The following is a 22,850-nucleotide window of genomic DNA, read 5'->3' on the forward strand; positions in this document are numbered from 1 at the left end:
TGCATTTGATAAAGGTCTGATATCCAGAATCTCTAAGGAACTTAAACAAATGAACAAGCAAAAAACAACCCCATTAAATAATGGCAAATGACACGAACAGACATGTCTCTAAAGAAGACATACAAGTAGCCAACAAATCTATGTACAAGTGCTCCACATCACTGACCATCAGATAAATACAATCAAAACCACAACGAGATACTATCTCACAGCAGTCAGAATGGCCACTTTGGGAGGCCAAGGCAGGTGGATCACGAGGTCAGGAGATCGAGACCATCCTGGCTAACATAGTGAAACCCCATCTCTACTAAAAAAAAAAAAAAAAAAAAAATACAAAAAATTAGCCAGGCGTGGTGGTGAGCACCTGTAGTCCCAGCTACTCAGGAGGCTGAGGAAGGAGAATGGTGTGAACCCGGGAGGTGGAGCTTGCAGTGAGGCGAGATTTTGCCACTGCACTCCAGCCTGGGCAACAGAGTGAGACTCAGTCTCCAAAAAAAAAAAAAGAATCAATAAAACAACAGATGCTGGTGAGGCTGCTGAGGTTGCAGAGAAAAGGGAACACTTATATACTGTTGATGTGAATGTAAATTAGTTGATTCACTGTGGAAAACACTTTGGAGATATCTCAAAGAACTTAAGACAGAATTACCATTTAACCCAGCAATCTCATTACTCCGTATATATCTAAAAGAAAACAATTCCTACAACTAAACAGACATGGACTCACATATTAATCACAGCACTACTTACAATAGCAAAGACATGGAGTCAATGTAGGCGCCCATCAATAGTGGACTGGATAAAGAAAATGCGGTACATATATACCATGGAATACTACACAGCCATTAAAAAGAACAAAATCATGTACTTTGCAGCAACACGGATATAGCTGGAGGCCATCTTCTTAAGCAAATTAACACAGGAACAGAAAACCAAATACTGCACGGTTTCACTTATAAGAAGAAGCTAAACAATGGGTATGCATGGACATAAAGCTGGCAACAGTAGAAACTGGAGATTACTACGAGGAGAGGAAGGAAGTGGGCAAGAGTTGGAAAAACAAACTATTGGCTGGGCATGGTGGATCACACCTGTAATCCCAACACTTTGGGAGGCTGAGGCAGGTAGATTGCTTGAGTCTAGTAGTTCAAGAGTAGCCTGGGCAACATGCCAAAAACCCATCTCTACTAAAAATACAAGAATTAGCTGGGTGTGGTAGGGCATGCCTGTCATCTCAGCTACTTGGGAGACTGAGGTGGGAAGATCACTTGAGCCTGGGAAGTGGAGGTGGCAGTGAGCCCTGATCATGCTACTGCACTCCACCTGAGTGACAGAGTGAGACCCTGTCTCAAAGAAAGAAAAAGAAAAACAAACTATTGGATATCATGCTCAGTACCTGGGTGATAAGATCATTCGTAATCCAAACCTCAGCATCATGTGATACATCCAGGTAACAAAACTGCACATGTACCCACTGAATCTAAAATAAAAGTTGGAAGAAAAAAATAAAATAAAATGTAGTCAGTAATTTCTTAAAAAAAAAAAAAAAAAAGGCAATCTGAGAGAACACTGCCATTTCTTATTTGTTGATGAGAAAAAGGAGCCATAGAGCAGGTAAGTAACTAACCCAAAGGCATGCAAATAGCAACGTTTATCCTATGTCAGCCTGTAACTCCAAAGTTCATGTCCTTTCTCCTATGCATAATACCCATTGTCATAGACCATTGTTTTATTTAGTAAAGACATTTGTTCTAGTTTATTATTGGTTTTCAAATTTTTGTGATTTTTTCAATTTATATACAGAATTTAACATTTTTTATAGAATTAAATTTGGGAAAATTTTCCCCTAATTTCTAGTGTTTCAAATTTAGAAAGTATTCTTCTCAGAGGTTTGTTAAATATTTATTTTTTTATTTATTTCTTCTGGTTAAAAAATAAATAAGTGTTAAAACTATCTGAACTTTATTTTAGTGTGTAGTATAAAGCAAGAATATGACATTCATTACCCCAACTATAGGAATCATTTCTTGATTAATCCTTTACTTTTTCAATAATTAGTCATGAAGATATATCTTCTTCAGATTAAAATCCTGGAAAAGTCACCTATCCAAACCACTTTTCGTAAATCTATCTTGAATAACTTCTTATATCATTAGAGTTCATGCTTATATTACTTAAGTTATAAAAGTTTTGCCTCTCTATGTGATACATACACACGCAATCTTAAATTCCAGAAGCAGAAGTATTTGTTTTATATCTGAATTCACATTTCATTACTAGTTTTATTCCTAATTGTATCTTCCTTAGCCTGTTTAAATAGAGTCAATAAATATTTGTTTTAAATGACTGTAAGATGTGTATACATATGTAAACTATGAAATGCAAAAAAAGAAAAATCAAATATGGCCCTTATCTTCAAAGAACATATTGCCTAACCAAGGAAAATAAGAGATTCATGAAATATTAACTCAGAATAAAAGCAGTGTTTGAAATGCCAGGTTTTCTGACAGTATGCGCTAAAGTAGTTCAAAGGGAAGAGTGATACCTGTGGGCTGGAGTAGATCAGGAAGCTTCAGGGAGAAGACGGGAGTTACCTGGGCACAGATGAATTGGTAGGAATTTGATAGCTGGAGATGAAGCAGTGAAGTTATGCACTAGGAAGACAGAATGAGCCCAAATACCAAAGCAGACGTGTAAGTCATTTGGGTGTGGAGTACAAAGGCAAGAAGTACAAAGAAACAAGCAAGACTACACCAGAGACTCATGCTTACAAGGACTTACTTCATTCTATAACCCAGCAAACACCCAAGATTGACCCACAGGAAGAAAGAAGTAACCTGTAAACATTAATAGGTGTAACTGTAAATTAGTACTCATTTTTTAAGTTGGGGGTTTGAATGTATAATACAAGGGTCAAATGTTCAGACTGGATTAGCCTTTAGCCATAATGATTCCCATGGCTAACTTCACCTTCCAATTCCTCTCAACTGTCTGGATGTTTAATTAACTTTCTAACTCAGTTAGAAATTTTACAATTTGAAATTTTACATTTTTGTTACTTTCTAACTCAGAAATTTTAGAAATTGAAATATTCTTTCATTAACGGGACTCTTCTTTCAGGGAAAAAAAAAAGAATTTTTGAAAAGTTAAATATCTATCAATCATGCATATATTATTACAGGCTAGTTCTACCTCTAGACTGAGATCAGCTTCCCCACATGTGCAGGTTGGGATGAGTTTATGTGAGTAAGTGAGTGTATTAATCAAGGGTCCCCAGAGAAACAGAAATCAGAGGCAGGGAAGGCTGGCAGGCTGGAGACAGCAAAGAGTTGCAGTTCAAGTTCAAAGGCAGTCTGCTGGTGGAATTCCCTCTTCATTTGGGAAGGTCAGTCTTTTTCTCATAAGGCCTTCAACCAATGGAATGAGGCTCACTCACATCATGGACAGTAACTTGCTTTTCTCAAGATCTACAGGTTTAAATGTTAACTTCATCTAAAAAATACCTTCACAGAAACATCTCCGAAAATGCTGGACCAAATATCTGGGTACTGTGTCTAAGCAAGTTGACACATAAAATTAACCATCCCAATGAATGATATGTGAGACCTGGTGGTGACAAGAGCCCACATGTTAGCACAGGTGACAGAGGTCTGGGAAGAGGAGCCCTGGGACATGCAAGAGGAGTTGACCCCATCGTGGTCTATTTCCAACATTTCTCAGAACCAAAGTTGCATCCAGGAACAAGGCAGAGGTGCTTTTCTTCCTTTTCTCTAGCCTTGGTTGCCTCCTAATTTTTGAGACTGTTAGAACTCAGGCTGATACTGTCATGACTATAATTAAGTACATTCTTAGGCCGCCCAGCTTTTGATGGGCTTGCACAGGGACCCAAACAGCATTCGTGACATGGTTTCTAGGCGATAAGGCATTCAAAATTTCAAAATTCCAAATAACTGGCTGATAATGAGAGTTTAGACTGAAAGCAGGTTTTAAGTTGGGGATATGTATATATAGAGAGAGAGAGAGGGAGAGAGAGAGATGGAGTCTCTGTCACCCAGACTAAAGTCAGTGGCGTGATCTTGGTGATCTTGGCCCACTGCAGCCTCCACCTCCCTGGTTCAAGCAGTTCTCCCTACTCACCCTCCCGAGTAGCTGGGACTACAGGCGCCTGCCACTACACCCAGCTAATTTTTGTATTTTCAGTAGAGACAGGGTTTCATCATGTTGACCAGGCTGGTCTTGAACTCCTAACCTCAAATGATCCTCCTGCCTTGGCCTGCCAAAGTGTTGGGATTACGGGTGTCAGCCACCATGCCCAGCCAGGACTCTATATTTTTATAAAGATGGCTTAGTGAGGTGCTTAGGGAAATAGCCCAGTTTAGGATCAGAACTGGCTTCAAATCCCTGCAATTTGAAGGGCTTCAAATCCCTCCTAGCCCTGGATCTTAGAGAAGCCTCTGAACCTGTTTTCTCATTTTAAAGTGGTAATGCCCAGATCATAGACCTTTTTAGAAAATCAAATCAGGAAATGAAACTTAAAACTTATAAAAAAGTAATATGTTGTTGCTTTGGTCAGGCTAGAATTCAGTGCTAGCTAAGCCTGTCCTGAACTGTACCAAAGGGATTTATTACTCACTAGTACTTTTAGAGCATTTACCTGTGATACAGTCTGGGGACTTGTCCCCACCCAAATCTCATGTTGAAATGAAATCCCCAATGTTGGAGGTGGGGCTTGCTGGAAGGTGACTGGCAGGGTAGATTTCTCATGATTGGTTTAGCACCATCTCCTTGGTGCTGTCCTTGTAATAATGAGTGAGTTCTCGTGAGATCTGGTTGTTTAGATGTATGTGGCAACTGCCCTCTCCCTCTCTTGCTCCTTCTCTGGCCATGTGAGATGCTGGCTTTCCCCTTCACCTTCCAACATGATTGAAAGCTCCCTGAGGTCTCTCCAGAAGCAGATGCCAGCACCATGCTTCCTGTAAAGCCTGCAAAACTGTGAGCCAATTAAACCTCTTTTCTTTATAAATTACTGTATCAGGTATTTCTTTATAGCAGTAGAAGAATGGCCTAATACAGCCTGTAACATAAAAAGTGCTACAGAGTTGGTGCATTTGTGAAGTACTTATAAAAAAATGTTTTTTGATGCTCACAACAACCATTACATTGGCATTTCAATACTTGTCTGCAACACTAATCCAGAGCTCAACCATCTGTATTAAAGCAAGTCACCATTTTTTTAATAGTTACTATCTGAAAAATACTACTGATTTTTTAGGAAAAAAAAAAAGTCACTGAAACCAATTAATGAAATAATTTAAATACCAAGATCAACAACTTTCCTTAGAAAGGTCCTTTCAGAGTTGGTGATGGAATTTCTCTTTCTTACTCATAACCAGGCCCATCTCAAAGGAGAAAAGTATCTACCAGAGAAATAACCTTCGTTGAGAGTCAAATCTAAGAGCATCAGGATTCTTAGTTGTCTAAACCCTGGGCATCTAGAATAGACAATTACCCAAACCAACCCAATACTCTGCCTTTCTCCTTTTGCTGTGCCCAAATGAACTAGTTCTCCAAGTCGTAAGTTACCCCAAAGTAGTCAAAGCTTTTAGTCCTTCCTAGCCTAGAATTTAGGTACCTATTTGACTCTCCATAACTTATTTTTATCCCAATCAGACTAATTTTATTTTAAAATATTGCTTTTCATTTTTGGCTTGTTCTTAGTGCTTCTTAATGGTTTTATCAATTGAGCTTTTATTTTATTTTACTTTATTTTATTTGAGACAGAGTCTTGCTCTGCCACCCTTACTGGAGTGCAGCGGCTCACTGCAACCTCCCTCCGCCTCCCGGGTTCAAGAGATTCTGATGCCTCAGCCTCCTGAGTAGCTGGGATCACAGACATGCACCACCACGCCTGGCTAATTTTTTGTATTTTGTAATTTTAGCAGAGACAGGGTTTTGCCATGTTGCCCAGGCTGGTTTCAAACTCCTGAGCTCAGGCAACCCTCCTGCCTCAGCCTCCCAAAGTGCTAGGATTACAAGCGTGAGCCACCATGCCCCGCCAATTGAGCATTTTTTGCTATCTGTATTTGCTAGAGGTGAAATAATGTAACATCCTGCTTTACCCGAAACAGTTCTCGTTTAAGCCTATTGTCCTGACATAATTACTAATAGCACCCTGTTCCACTTTTACACAGTTTACTTGCTCTATAAACACTCTGTAAACATATTATGTGAATTTGAATTGATCCTTTCAGGAATCAATTTTAGTATTTTGAGAATTTTGTTACCCTTTCTCCTAGGTGCCTTCTGGTTTTTCTATTTGAAAACATTGTTATTTAACTGTGATTATCAAAAGTATCAAACTTAATTATCATTATACGTTTCACTTTGGAGGTAAAGACATGGAACATAATTGATACCCACCTCTCTCTCTCTGTCTCTCTCTCTCTCACACACACACCCCATCTCTATCAAGTAATGCACAGAGATTAAAACAATGAATACATACCATAATGTCCTCGCCTATGAAATGTTTCTACTATAGTGGGGAGACATAAAAAAATCACACAACTATAACACAGCTGATGAGTGTCATAATAACGATGAGCAGAGGAGTGCTATAGTAATACATAAGAGAATAAAAATAACAGCAAGCACTTAATTATAAAGATTAAAGTCTTGGAAGTCTTAGTAGTATTTTTTGTCTTGCTTATATATAAACATAATGAGATAATTGGTGAAATTTGCATAGTCTACTAAAACATCATATTAACATTAAATCATAATTGGCTATGTGTCTTTTCCAAGGAAAAACTGCACTTCATAAATAAATATAAAATAAGCTTTAGTATATTACTTATATATGAGGTAGAAAAGTATAAATAACCATAATTTTTAAATGTTTTTCAATGTCATGCAATGATATTTCTGATTAATATTTATATTTATGATTTTTAATAAATGAGCAAGGGACACTTGTAGACAGAAAAATGCTTCTTTGATAGTCTGAGGATTGAGAATTTTTGAAGGGTAGATTACATGAGATCAAGTTTTATCAGAAACTTTATCAGATTTTATCCTGGAATATCTTCTTCAAATGTTGAGAGATTTTTTTGTCCTTAAGGATTTCAAGTGTTATTTTGTAAATGTGGCTGATTAAGAACATTGATGTACATTTCTCCTTTCTCCTAAAAGGTAATGATGCTCCAGTTTATTATAGGGAGTAAGACTTCCATCAGGTAAAGCATTTTCAAACAGTATTGCACACATTTGGTGCATATGACTGCGTTGGTGTAGACATGTGCCTCTGTGTATCAGAATCCAGGTGGTGGGTCAGACAGATGAGTTGCAGTGAGTAACTGGGGGACTCTTGTTTACTAGAAGCTTTAGCCCTGTAGCTAAATTGACATACACTGGAGGCATCCACTATACCTATAAAGGAAAGAACAAATTGTGAACATGTATCTGAGGGCAATTAGATCACAATATTTAGTGACATCATATTCAACTTATAAAACACTCTAGTGGGTGTGCAATTTGTTGATGTGTATATTAGAAACATGTTGGTTAAAATGTGGTTTTACTTTTAAAAATATTGAATTGTACATATTAAATTCTCTGAAATAATGTTAATAAAGAAAATACAATACAGTCACTCTGCCTCTGGAAATACTCAGAGATGTTCAACTGTTCAGAGGCAATGATAGATTGAGCATTTTATAGCCAGTAAGATAAACGATGTGGTAGCTTTACTTTTCTTCAGAAAATAACAGTGCCCAACAAGATCACAGGCTCCTTGAAGCAGAGACTTAACCAACCATCACTGCTGACACCTGAAGCAGGCTTCGAAATTTACTACTTCAACGACTTAGGGAAGTGCTAAGTTAGAATGGGAATCCTGGTGTTACCAGTTTCAAGATCGGCGTGAAAAAATCTTACACCTGGAGATGTGCAGTCATTTGCCTGCATCTACACAACTAGTTATGTGTGGAAAAGAGAAAGTAGAGCTTTGGATTCTGGCTTCCTACTGACATGAATTAAGATATTATTTCTTTCCAGGAACTAGTGTGTTTCCTCTTACAGTACCTGAAATTTAGCTATCCTAAGATGCCAATTCAAGGATTTACTTTAAGAAGAGGTTTTCTGTTAATGTTGCATATGAAATTACTTTAACACTCCAGAATGCTTCAAATATCCCATTACCTAATATTGGAATATCGCCATCCTGCTAACTATTGCATAGCCTCAGTTTCCCCAAGTTTAAACTGTGGTGGTATGAGTTGTTAGAAAAGAAAATAAATCCTGGGTTTCAGGCGATAAAAAATAGGGAGAGGAAAAGGATAAAATCTTAGGAGGGCTTTAGGTTTTCTTTCCTTGTTAATGCCACACTGCAGAAGTCAAAAGCTCTTTTAAAAAGGAAGAAAGAGGGGAGAAGGAGAGAGTAAAGTATATTCAAATTAAGTAGCCAGTAATCTTGAGAGATCCTAAAAAAGCAGGTTTTATTAAAACCAAAAATCAAAACACAAAAACATGTTTTAGGCATAGGATCATACATAAGTAAAGAGGAGGAATTTGATTACTGGTAGCTGGTTAGAAATTATCTGTTATTCCAAACTAAAAAAGTAGGAAATGTTGCAGGCAAACAACTTATTGTAAGCTTGCCTATTATTGATAATTTACAAGTTTACTTTCATTCTTCTGCTTTTGAGGATAAGGAGGTAAGAGACTGCAATCCTGTATCACTGTGGTGTTAATCCACGTATCATGGAAAACTTAATCTCATATATATAAACTATAAAAAACTAGTTATATAAACTACAAAAAACTAGTTATATAACATTGGCTTTGGGTATTTTTTTTTCTAGTTAGTATATTGTTCCATGCCAATTATTTTGTCCATTTTCACACAACTTAAAGTCACCTCCCATAAATTGGCTCATACATACAAATATTTTAGGAAAAGTTAGTCAAATATCGTTACCTAAAAATGACACTATAAAATACATGAGATTACTGATGTAACATGGCTTATCTAAGCTTTTACAATTAATTTTTTAAAATATCTCCCCAGCACTTTGGGAGGCCGAGACGGGCGGATCACGAGGTCAGGAGATCGAGACCATCCTGGCTAACACGGTGAAACCCCGTCTCTACTAAAAATACAAAAAACTAGCCGGGCGAGGTGGCAAGTGCCTGTAGTCCCAGCTACTCGGGAGGCTGAGGCAGGAGAATGGCGCAAACCCAGGAGGCGGAGCTTGCAGTGAGCTGAGATCCAGCCACTGCACTCCAGCCTGGGCAACAAAGCCAGACTCCGACTCAAAAAAAAAAAAAAAAATCTCAACACAATAATTATAACGTAATTTTGATATTAAAATATTTAAACACAGTATTGCATATTTTAATTTATCACAGAATATATCTGATATGGAATTGTCTTCCAAAGATTGTATTTGGACAAACGAAGCGCCCCTCCCTCACTTTTAGACTCTAGCTAGTAGGGGCATTTTTAAACATAAATTTATAAAGATGGTTTAGAAGTGAAAATGTATGGGAAAACTAATCCATAAGCCTATTAAAAATGGACAGAAAAATTAATATGAGTTCAAATTGTGTAATAACAGAAGAGAGACTTTAGAAAACACAGTACATCATTGTTTTTACAAAAACAGTTTAGGCATAGGCCAGCATCAATTAAGAATGGAACTGATTTTGATTTAGAACGCCTAATGTTAGTAGAAAGTGTATTCTTAGAATAAAGCATTTAGATTTTCTGGGAAGAGGGAAACAATGGCATGACATAAAGTCATTGAGGGAACAGATTCACAGAAGACATGAAATAAGAACTCAAAGACACGTTTTACTATAATAGCTGTTTGATGCAAGTAAATAAGAAAAATATAAATACAAACGTGGCTACAACTCAACAAATGCATGCCACTAATGGAAAACAAGATATCAAGTATTGTACATAATAGAGTTATTTTCACTCTTTGAGGGTTTAAGTGCTAATTCAAGTCATTTCATTATTGGATGCTTACCTCGTTCAAATTCATTGCCATATGAGGTTCAAGGACCCTGATACAATCCTAGAGCTGTGAAGATGGGTCTTTAAATGTCTTTCATTCATTCATTCACTCACTCAGCATTTATAGAACCATACTATGCTAAGTAATGAGGATGCAAAGTAGGGTCAGATACACATTACTTAAGGAGATTGCATTCTATTAAGGGATAAAAGACTACTAAATAACTTTATTAACAGGCAAAACGAGATTGTCATTGGAAAGGCAGGAATGCAGTAAAGGAAGAGTTAAAAGGAGAGGTGGTTTTCACCTTGAGATATTGGAGAAGGCTGGGTGAAGAGAGTGACATTTGAGCTAGATCATCAAGGATGCTTAGGATTTGATATTGTAGAAACAAGACGAAATTGCAGAAGAGAACAGCAAGAGTTAAGAGATGAGAAATTGCAACTGTTCTATCAAGCGGCTTTATCTGTGTACAAAAAATACTGGGAAACAAGGGAAGACATGGTAATGAAATTTTGAACCCATCACTTTCTTTAACTAAAAAGATCAATTATTATTTGCAAAATAAACACATTTCAAAAGAAAGGATAGGCTCTCTGAAATGAATGCGAGCGTTACTAATGCCAATAATGAGAAGGCAAAGAGCACTGCTTTTGGAGCCTAGCAGACCTTGGATTTTTATCTCCATTCTGCTTGTCAGTAGGGTGAGACCTGGGCATATCACTTGAAACCTCTGAGATTCAGCTTTTCCATCTGTAAAGGAGATACATATTACATTCCAGAGTCCTTGTGAGCCTAGAGATAATGAACATAATGTGACTGAAACATAACTGATGTTGTGAAAATGGTAGCTATCAATGTAATTCTGAATTAACTGGGATTCTTTTTATTGCAATAAAGAAACCAACTCAAACTTCTGGGCTTATGCCTCTGAAAGGTCCAAGTGTAGATCTGAGCTTCTGGCACAGTTGTGGACAGCATCATGGCACACATGCTTCCCCTCCTTTTGAACTTTCTTGGTTTATTTCCTCTTTGTTGGCTTCATTCTCTTTCAGGTTCCTTTCATGTGATGGCAAAAATGGCCACTGGCAGTTCTAAGATGATAACCTACCAGCTTAGAAACTCTAGCAGAAAAAGATTCCCCTTTCCCAACAGGTAGAGTAAAATTTCTGGTGACACTGATCATTGGTCTACTTTGAGTCACTGCAGCCAGGCTGCCAGGGTAACCACAATGGTCAAATCCTGGGTTGCAGACACCAGGGAAGGCAGAGGTAGGGATGTGCCTGAAAACTACATGGAATAAAAATTGGAAAGGAAGGCAAGTCAAAGAAACTTTAGACAGAAAAGTACATGTCCACTATAGGCAGTGACACAGCTATTACTAGATTTTTAATTTCATCATAGGTCTGCCATTTCTACAGTGGAATTTAAGCAGGGTGTGGCACTTTGAATGTCTTGAGATGAAACGAACATAACATCTGGCCTAAATATTAAGGAAATTTATTACTTATTATTAAGTCTCCAAGTAGAGCAGGCTTCAAATTAGTTTGATTCATTGGCTTAAAGATGTCATCAAGGGCCCGGGTTCTTCCATTTCTCTGCTCTGCCATTTTGGGGAGTCTTTCTTCCTCAAGTGGCATGGTGGCTGCAACAGTTTTACATCTCACATTCAGAACAAACAATGTCCAGAGGCAGATGAGACACTATCTCTTCCTATGGCTCTCTGTTAGGAATAAGGACAAGTTTCTTAGAAGACCCCTCCTCCCAGCATCCCTGACTCCAGCAAACTTCTCTCACATCTCATTGACCAGAATTGGGTTTCACATTCATTTCTAAACCAATCCCTGGCCTGTATCAGGGTAGTCATTAAAAACGGAATGACAGTTGGGAAAGCAGCCCAGTGTTTACCACACACTTGTGTGTGATCTATGAACTGAATGTGAGTAACAAGTTTCAGAAGCTTGGTTAAGTGAGCACTAACACTTACACTTACACACATAATGGAAGAATGAATCTCAGCCTCTATACGTGTAATCTTATTCTAGAGACTGTGTTTGGAATCTAGAAGTTGAAGCTCTTTCGAGTGTAAAAAAAAAAGATAAAAATAGACTCTTCCTATCAAAGTACCATAGTAACATGCATTGTAGAATGTGTAATTATGTCATTTAATATGTTGATGAGACTGTCTGCTCAGCACCTCCTGAGCCTAGCAATTTCTGCCACTTATCTGAAGAATAGTCTAACATTAAGTAGTGATTATTCACACTACAGAGAACTAATATTCCAACATAATACAGAGAATATCCTAGCGATTTATTTAGAAAAATAAAAATACGTCCCAAATTTATAGCAGATATCTCAAAATGGCACTGTAGCAGATATCTCAAAATGGCACAAAAATTCCACTTCAGGGGGAAATGGAACCAGCGCCCCCATCCTCTCCAGAGAAGCAGACCTAATGTGAGAGTGAATCAGATAGGAAGCACACAACTCCATTTATCCTGTCTAAAAATTAGGATTAGTGGACTTTCCATTAACTCTCCTGATGATAGTTTCCAATTTCCCCAGTGAATCTGCCTGCCTCAAATGGCTCATGTGCTATTTATCTTCATCTGCATTTGTACCACATTTCTGAATTCATGAATTACAATTTATTTAACTGGAAAGGGATTCTATGGAGAGTTAAATTCATAAAACCAACCTGAGGCCTATTTTTTCTTCCTCAAAGCAGTATACATACTTCTAAATTCAAAATTTTCTCCTTATTTTAGCCAGGGCTGGGGGGAAACCAAATGGAAGTTGGTACACTCAATTATTCAATTATCTGGCTTCCTAATTTCTTCCTGTAGCATATGTAAATGTGGATATTCAACAATGTGAGTTTAATTTGTTCTATATGTGCATGTATTAAAATCTTGAGATGTAAATATTTTACACAAGAGCATTGTAGATTTATACATTTGGAAAAAAAATCATCTTATTTTAATAAGCACTTAGTGAATTTCCTACTATATGCTAGACATATAGAGCATTTCCTACTATATGCTAGACATAAAAATAAGGACAGTTTCTGGCACCTTAAAATCTTGAGAATCGAGAGAAAACTACACAATAATAGACCAGTGTCATCTCTACTGTGGTAGAGATGGTAGCTATGGCAGCGAGAAGCACAGCATGGTATTACAGAGAAAGGGCACCAACACAGTCTTTGAATAATCTGGGAAGCAGATCCTGAGATGACAACACTTGAGCACACATGGCACTTGTATTAGCTTCCTGTGGCTGTCATAACAAAGTACCACAAACTGAGTGGCTTAGAATAACAGAAGTATATTCTCTCACAGTTCTGGAGCTTAAAAGTCTGAAGTCAAAATGTTAGCAGGCCAATCTCCACTGAAGGCTCTAGGAAGAAATCCTCCCCACCTCTTCCTCACCTCTGGTAGCTACTGGCAATCCTTTGTGTCCTTTGCCTTGTAGCTGCATCACTCTCATCTCTGCCTCCATTGTCACGTGGACTTCTTTCCTGTGTGTTTCCTGTCACCAAATCTCACCCTCCTTGTAAAGGCACCAGTCATTGGATTTAGGGCCTGCCATAATCCTGTATGACTTCATCTTAACTTGATCAATTTTTGATCACATCTGAAAATACTGTTTCCAAATAAGGTTATATTCATAGGTACCTGGGGTTAGGATTTCAACATATCTTTTTTTTTTTTTTTTTAAGTGAAAGCAAGTTTATCAGAGAAGTTAAGAAACAAAAGAATAGCTACTCCATAGGCAGAGCAGTCTTCAGCGTATCTTTTAGGGGGATACAATTAAACCCATGAGTACTGTAGAGAGAATAGGAGTTAGCACAGCAAAGAAGAGGATAAATGTGTCCATGTACAAAGGTATAGGATGGGAGGGAGTTTGGATGTATAATGAGCCAAAACAGGTCAGGCTTGTGGGCACCCAGTAACCTTCATCTGTCATACATTCTCCTCCTGAACTGCAATTATGCTTTATTTGTCCTTGACAGTTTCTCTTCAGGGACTTGGTAGGCTATTGGTTACTGGCTGGATAGGTTATTGACTGATTAATCTGATTCTCTGGTAATATAATCTTAAAATAGGTGCTAGTGGATTAATGTATTCACATCTCTGAGGTGATTTTTGCATCTTTTTACAGTATTTTCTTGTCTGTTTCAAGGAACTAAAATGTGGATGTAATTATGTAACAGAGAGAGGCAAAGAGAGGCAAAGAAAATTTGCTAAGAAATTGCCATTGTGTTTCTTAAATCATTTCCTTTGCCAATCATTCCTCCTACCCCAATACTCCTTCTCAGAGATTCTGCCCTAAAAACCCTTGCTAAATGGGAAGCCAGCCTTAGGAGTCAGCCCAGTGGATATCTAACCGAAATGGAACCAGTCAGACTCTCTCTTAGAAGGATTTGGATTTGGGACTCAGAGGCATGGCCATGCAGAGACTCAGTGAGTCTATAGCAGCCTTAGAATTGGAAATGATGCAAAGCTGGGGCCGGTAGCCATGTTTGGCCTGTGCATTTCAAAATATGAAAAATCCAGTCTATAGAGAGTAAAATGAGTGGGAACCTTGAGACAAACAAAGATGAGAGACTATGTGGTCCGGAGAGATAAAGATCTTTTCCAGAGGTGGTTCCATTCTTTTGTGAGACCAGACTGTTCTTCTTGCACTTGAGTCTTTAGGCACCCCCTCCCTCCCCAGCCTATCTTAAGCTCAGCAAGTTTCTGCCACTTGTAACCAAGTAATCCTCATATAAAACAATCCGGAACCTCTTTATATGCCTGTGTTGATAACTGGCTGTGAATAGGCTCCTAATCTTGAAATCAGCTGTACTCCAGTTATCCTGCTCATTTTCTTCCTGCAGTTCTCATCTCCCAGTTGTCATTCCCTTCTCCTGCTCCAGTTCTCATCCTCCTGTCCTCCTCCTCCGAGTTCTCCTCTCCCAGTTCTTGTCCTTCACTTCTTGTCCTCTTCTTCTGGCATGTCAACTCTCCTCAGCTGCGGCCCATCAAGCTTTCTTTTACACATCATGTCATCTCTCTGCCATTGTGTGGAAATATTAATTCACTTGTGAAAGCATTCTACCTGACCTAGGACAAGAACTTTCCACTTGTATAAAGATCTCCATAGGAGAGTTGAATATATCAGTATTAGAAGTTTTGTGTATATACTTTTATTTCTTCCCAGAAAACAATCCTTTTTATTATTGAAATGAGAAATGACTTTGATGGCCTAAACTGATGACTTTAGAATGAATTATTGGCCTGGTTTATACCTTCCTTAAATGAAGCTTGTAAGATTAATTGCAACCTTGAATGTTACTATATTGAAGAACATTCACTTGGCTTTGGCCTTCTAGAAATATAACATGAGTCATGTCCTACAAACTTAAACCTAAAAGAGAACATGATGAAGTGGTAAATATACAGCATCTAAAAGATAAGTAATTTATAAAGAAATCTGTGCATGGTTATTGGGGATTCTCACTTGAGACAAGAACATTTGGATGATGTAAAGGACAAATTGAGTTTACTCTGACAGAGCTGGCTGTCTTCTGTCTCAGAACTGCAGCAGGGTGGTTAAAGTAAATTATGGTTAAAATCTATTTGACAAAACTACATTTTATGCTGAGGATTCAGTGTGATTAAACTGTCATCTCGTGGAGAAGAGTTCATGTCCAAAATATCTTTTAATTTGCAGCATATTGTCCACTTTCAGATTCTTTTATCTCTTCTTAAACATCCTTCTCTGAATTTGTAGGTCTGAAAGCCCAGTTTGACTCATTACAGACTGGTTCCTTGAGGGAGTGGACCTAATTGGACAGCTCTTTTTCATGTCCCCTCTATCACCTCACTTCCTCCATTCAGTCTTCAAATAGCTGGATCTGTTCCCAATCCCTTTGGGGTTGGATGTAAGCAGCAGCAAGGGAAGACACATTAGCTGACCCCATCGTAGTTCTTATTCCCTCCTGACCTATAAGCCACCAGAGGGATTAAGCTAGATAACCCAGACATCTATAATTGCTTTAGAAAGCATCTGAGCTGGCTCTAAGACTTGTGATTTGACTGGAACCTTAGTTCTGTATCTGAGTGATAACTCTTCCCTTGGACTAAATCTACCTCCATCCCATGCCAAAGATACAAACAAAAGTAGGGAAACTTCATGAGAATAAATGATGGTATTATTGCTCATGTGAATTGTCATCCTTATTCCCAAGAATTAGCACATAGCAGACACTCAGTAGTGTTTATTAGATTTTGAAATGATTTTTCTACAGGCCCTTGTGACTGTGCTCACCTTCTTCTCTGACCACTCCTGAACATGGTTGCCTTTCAGATTCCTTTCACAGCATTCTGAACTTGATCCGCATGGCTTCCAGCTCTACCCAGTCTCTAGTCCCAACTGCTCCTGTTTCTTTAGCTAAGGAGTCCCTGCTGTAGCTATGGCTTCACTGAATCCCATCCAAGCTAAAAGAGATCCCTGAAGCTGATTTCTCAAGAGCCTTTGAATTGCAAGCAGCTTAGTTCATGGATATTTTGTGATTTGGGTTTAAGATAAAATTAGATCCAGCCTTCAGGCTCAGGGATGGAGAATCACAGCAGATGGTTATTCTATTCTATTTATTTTCATGCTGTTCTTCCATTCTGAATTGATTAGACTGATGTAGTAACCAAGAACAGAAATCAACCATATGATGGAAAAGCATGCAAAAGAGTCAATAGTCAATCTTTTTAATTCCTTCTTTTGAAAAGTATACATTTTGGGAAAATTATAATAGGAGTTAATACATATTGAAGACTTAACTACATTAAGGCACTATACTAAATGCTTTACTACAATGTTCTCCCCTGTAATTCTCAAAACAGCCCAATAAATTAGCTACTATATTATCACTCTCCAGTTCTACATATTTAAAAGCTGAGGCTCAGAGATTAAGTAATTTACCCACAGCCTCACCAGCTGCCTTGGACAACTTCAGGAGTGTGTTCCAACTGAGGTCTAGGAAAGTGGCTCTACACTTTCACTTACACAAAGTAGTGTTGGTCCCTAATCCAGGGGGTGCCATTCATATAGATTCTGATGTGAATGTGTTCCTAGAGTTGAACACAGTAGCTGCCCTGTCCAGTAGAAGCAAGGAGTAAAATCAGAGCTTGAACCTAGGTCTGCTTGGCTTCCAAACCCAGATTAATTACCACCAAGCAACACTGAGATAAACATTTGGGTTTTAAAAATATGATTTTCCTTTCATCAAGCAATTAGTAGAATAAGTAGGTGCGGTGTAGGGCATATTATATTACAGTTGCAGGTGTTTGCCATTTTTTGTGTGCAACACTTAACACAAAGGATTCCAGATCTTTTGGAGCAGAGCCATTTCGGGATTCATGACACTTAGTGGGGGAAACATGTCTTTAACCACATTGTAGGACAGAGGATATCAGTGTACATATCCAAAACATTGTCAATACATGAATTTGGGCTTACATTTGTATAGGATATATAAGGGTAACACATTTCCCCCCTGAAGACATCATGCTTTTTTTTTTTTTTTTGAGATGAAGTCTCCCTCTGTCATCCAGGCTGGAGTGCAGTGGCATGATCTTGGCTCACTGCAACCTCTGCCTCCTGGGTTTAAGAGATTATCCTGCCTCAGCCTATTTTTTTTTTTTTTTTTTTTGTATTTTTAGTAGAGACGAGGTTTCACCATGTTGGCCAGGCTGGTCTCAAACTCTTGACCTCAGGTAATCCACCTGCCTTGGCCTTCCAAAGTGCTGGGATTACAGGCATGAGCCACTGCGCCTGGCCAACATCATGCATTTTAAAATGCCAATCATGCATTTAAAAAATCCAGTTATTAAGATAAAATTACAATCAGAAGGAATCTTAATGGAAAACAAGAGGACAATTTAATAAGCTATGATGTATCTACTCAATGGAATTGTATGTTATCACCATGTAAAATATATGCATATGAAAAATGACTGGAAGGGAAGTGATAGTTGCTATATTACAGTATGTGATTTATTTTGTTGTTGTCTCTGTTTTCTATTGTTTCTATTGCTATTTGTTGTAATGTAATGCTTTCAATCTGTAATGTAACTCAATGTCTACAATTTTAAAAAAGTAAAGCAAAAATGTATTTTATGTGTAAGAGAAATATAATTTAACTGTAGACATCTGTTTAGCAGCCCATTTTTTTTCTAATAACAAGAAAAAATATCCAGTTAGAACTGTTCATTACATGGATTCGCCCCATTCTCCTGCAGCTTTAAACAATCTAGGCAATATAATAGCCAGCTCTCCTAAAGATCACTGCCTTCATAAGCACATTGGAAACCATAAATTATTGTAATTTATGAAATGCAGTAGAACAGTGAAACTATGTTTGCCTTCCCAAACATCCATCAGGGAGAATATTGGTAATTAGTTTGTATTCAATTTGTAATTTGATTGTTTAAAGTGGTGCTTTGTTCGTTTGTTTTTTTTGTTCTGTTTTGTTAACTACCACTTTGCAAATATTTTATTCTAGAATCACAGCCCATCATGTTCTAAAACAAACTGAATTGCCAAGAAATACACCTCGTGTTTTAGTCTGTTCAGGCTGCTATAACAAAATACCACAAACTGGATGGTGGCTTATAAACAACAAAATTCATTTCTCACAGTTCTGGAGGACAGAAAGTCCAAGAGCAGAGAACCCGCAGATTCAGTGTCTGGTGAGGACCCGTTTCCTGGTTCATAGATAGTGTCTTCTCCCTGTGTCCTCACATGGTGGAAGGAGCAAGGCAGCTATCCGGGGTCTCTTTTATAAGGCAGTAGTCCCATTTTCAAGGGCAGAGTCCTCATGACCTAATCACCTCCCAAAAGGGCTTACCTCCTAATATCATTACTGGGTCGGTGGTGGGGGTGGGATTTCAACATATGAATTTTGAAGGAACATAAACATTCAGACCATAGCACCTCATAATAAAGTTGACCACTTTTAAGACTCACATTAAAAGACAATAGAAAAATTCTCTGTCTTCTTTTGTGATGATTGGCTTTGGTGCTGAACACTTTATATTTTTGATCAGGGAATTTTAGACAAAAAACCTGAGTCATAAAAGTAGTCAGCCCAGGGCAAAATAAATCAGTTTTGGCCCCATAAGTAGTGTATCAGCTTCTCCTTTCTATGCCTTTTTGGTTGCTTTTCATGCAAAAAGTGTTACTGGCAAATAGCAAGAGGCTACTGAAGTAAAATGTTTGTCTTCTTTTGACTTCAAAGACACCTTCAAAGGTAGAGGTAGGAGAGAGCAGAAAATAAGAGCATTACAAGGATACAGCTGCAGTTGAAATATTAATGTCATATTCAGGATTACCATTATTGTCACCTTTATTTGGATTGCCCTGAATGTGGCTGGAGCACAAGTGCAGAAATGACTTAGGACCTGAAGTCAGGAGCCTGGGTTTGAGATCAGACTCCCTTGCTTTCCAACTCTGTGATATGGGATTATTTCACTCAAGTCTTTATCTCTATAACGGAGTTTTATTTCTCAGATGAAATAAAAGTATGAAAGTATTTTGTAAAGCACTGACTGTCCCTTCCCTTCCTGCACTTTATTCTAGTACACAGTGGCCTGTTTCAGTTCATCGTGCCTTTTCCAAGCAGTTTTTCCAGGTGTCCTGTCTTGCTGTCATTCTCCAGGCCCTCAGACTCGTGCTTTTAGGTCCCCTTGGGTCTGGCATCCAGTCAGTCTGCGTCCCTCTGATTCAGAGCTCACTTGCCATTTTATTACTAGCTTTGCACATGCACCTGATTTAGGTGTCTATCTTGCTCCCCATAGACTTCTCTTCCAGGCTCATGCCTGGCCCTGTGGGATCATTCTTTCTCTTCCAATCATGCTAATCCCACCAATGAAGGGACATATGAACAGTACCAGGTGGGGAGTTCAAGAACAAGTTTATAAGGAGAGGAGAATGAAAAATATTCGAATATGGTTAGGATGTGTTAAGTGGGAGATGCTGTTGGACACCCAGGTAGAAATATTTAGTAGGCTGCTGGAACTAGAAATACAGGTTAAGAAATCCTAATTCTGTCTGTGAGAGCTGAAGCCCAGAGTATGGCTGAGATTGCCCAGGGAGAGTGTGTCAAATGAGAAGAGGAAGAAGAACATAAGGGAGATGTCAAGTAAAGTAGGACCAAAATGTGTTCACTGGATTGATTCTGCAAGGTCATGAGCAATCCTTGCAAGAGCAATTTCCAGGAAGTACAGTAGATGCAGGCAGATTGCAGTGGGAATCAATACATTAGGGAAAGGAGGTGTCTTTATAATCAGTTGCCTGCAGGTACCCGTGGGTTTTATGTGCCAGCCAGTTACAGCATCAGGGGTGGGAAAACTGTACATGCTCTTTACTGAAAATAAAAAGATGGTGGTGTCAGGACTTAGGATATTTGGAGACATTTGCCTTGAGAGTTGAAGGAAATTTATAATACCTGCATTATTTGTTTAAACTCTAAGGGATAGCAAACCTATTTCAGATACAGTGATTTTTTTCTACCTATCTGTAAGATTCAAACAATTTGAATGAAGAAAAGCTTTATGGGACTATTTACTTTGGATTTATCATTTATCAGGAAATGGGAAAGTCCTAACTTTGTCATGGTTTTTATAAAAGAGTGTATGTATGTGTAGGGGATGGCATAGGTAGGCAGTGAAGACACAATGAGGGTAAGTATAAATACTGGCTCTTTTGTGTCCAGTGAGAATGCTGAATTTCCAAAGCAACAGGAAATGTATTGTATTCCCAAAGGAGATGGGGATACAGAGCCGAATCTGCCATATTACCTGAAACTATCTCCACCTGAGTTAGAGAGTTGAGTCCCTATGTCTCTGTCTCTGGGTAATCCATTGATAAAAGGAGGGCCCAGTGCTGCATTACCATTAAGAACTGGTTGGAGGGATGGCAGGACTGCAAGAGAATGTGTTGGAAATAAGTTCACACAGTAAGTATCACTTTTCCTATATCTTGATGCAGTTTCCCTTAGTCATCTCCCTTGGAAATCATCAGAATAATGGCACTGATTTATAATATTTAACAGTTCAGGAGCTCCACATCCTATAGTTGGCATTTCTTGCTAATTGAAAAGGGAGAACTTAGGGGGTTGAAGGTAAAACCTGGGTTTCCTATAACAAAATGCATTTCTAAAGGCAAAATAAGAGGTTCATTCTTCTCAAGACTCTGGGTATTAAATATTGCAATGTTCTATTTAGGGGTTCAGTGAGAATAATTATTTAAATCTCTCCTGTGAGGAAAGTATAATAAAGAAGTTTCCAGTTTATGCAGAGTGCCGCCAAATAAGGTTTGCTAAACAATGTATGTGTATTTATAAGGGACCAATATAAATTCTTCATTAAGTTGTGTAATGGAGTCATCATTAATTTCTATCCAAGCTCAAAGGATTTGAAGTTGCTTCACCTAAGTGTTTTTGTTGTTGTTGTTGTTGTTGCTCTGTGGGTGTTCTGAAATGCTAAGAGGAAAGCTACCCACTCAGAGAAGGTCTATAAAGCCTAGGGGCACAGATAAGCATCACTCCTGGTACCTGGCCTCTGCAGAGGTGCTTGCTAATGACACATCAATGAAAGGAGCAACAAACAAGATCCCTGGGTGTAGACTGTCCATGCTTGCAAGGCTGTAGACAGCCAGGTCAGGGCTTGCAAGGCCAATGATGGCAACACTTGCAGGAATGAAGGATGGTGCTCAGCGACCTTCCCATTTGTGAACATTTGAACACTGCCCCTCATGGTATCCTTGGTGGCTTTCATGCCATATGTGAGGTGCAGGAGTCCTGACAAGGTTACCCATGAGGCCTTCTACCTACACATTTTCACAGTCCTTTCTTCTACAGGGTGTTGCAGCTCTCCACTTCTTCCCCATGCTCCACCTCAGCCCGAGGGAATATTTTCTAGCCTGGGACACATCCTCCTCTTTTCTGCCTGCATTTTGACCAGAGATACAAATTTCTGTTAAGTCTTCTGTGAAAAAAAGTAATCCTTCTTACCATCAAACCCAGAGCTTTAATTAATCAGAAGCCAGTTCTCCTTTTCCTAGAGGGCAAGGACAGTCTAAACTCTAAGCCCCGCCAGAACAGTCAAGATAGAGGAGAAAAATAAAATAGCTAATTGCCATATTAAAGCAGCTTTTTAATATCCTGCCTACGTAGCAAAAATCTATGTTGCATGTTTTGTCAGAGTTTAAGCCTATGGAAGACCCAAACCAACAGATTACTTGGGAAAAAATTGACATATCACTGGAAAATGTACATAAACTGATTGGTTTTGTGCAGGCAAACATGCAGGTTATGAATTCGGCATTTGCAGGTTATAAATTCAGCACTTCCCATCATAACTCACAGGCAGGCATTGTAATGGCTTTTTTTTTTTTTTTTTTTTGTAGATTTGAGTTAAAGGCCTCCATTTGACTCACCCCTATTGTCATTTTACATCAAAATGTTAAAATGCCAGATTTGGGGTTACTAAGCCATGGTACACCTATTTCATTTGCTAAGGAGTCCAAAGGTTTTTGCAGAAGGATTAAATACTATTTAGACTAAACTATAAAAAGTAAGCGCTTGATGGAAGAGACCTCATCCTGGTGTCCCACCTGCTTTAATATTGATTCAATATCAACCTTCATCTTTAGTATTTTAAAAGTCAACATTTGATTTTGATAGTAGAGTGGCCTGGAGCCTGGTGTGCCTTCTCTCTGGGGTGTGCTCTGCTTGCAACTGACATGCTTTCCTCTCATAGGTCAATCCGTATGTTTTGTTTT

Source organism: Trachypithecus francoisi, unplaced genomic scaffold (assembly GCF_009764315.1).
Source record: "Trachypithecus francoisi isolate TF-2019V2 unplaced genomic scaffold, Tfra_2.0 Lachesis_group15, whole genome shotgun sequence".
Taxonomy (NCBI): Eukaryota; Metazoa; Chordata; class Mammalia; order Primates; family Cercopithecidae; genus Trachypithecus; species Trachypithecus francoisi.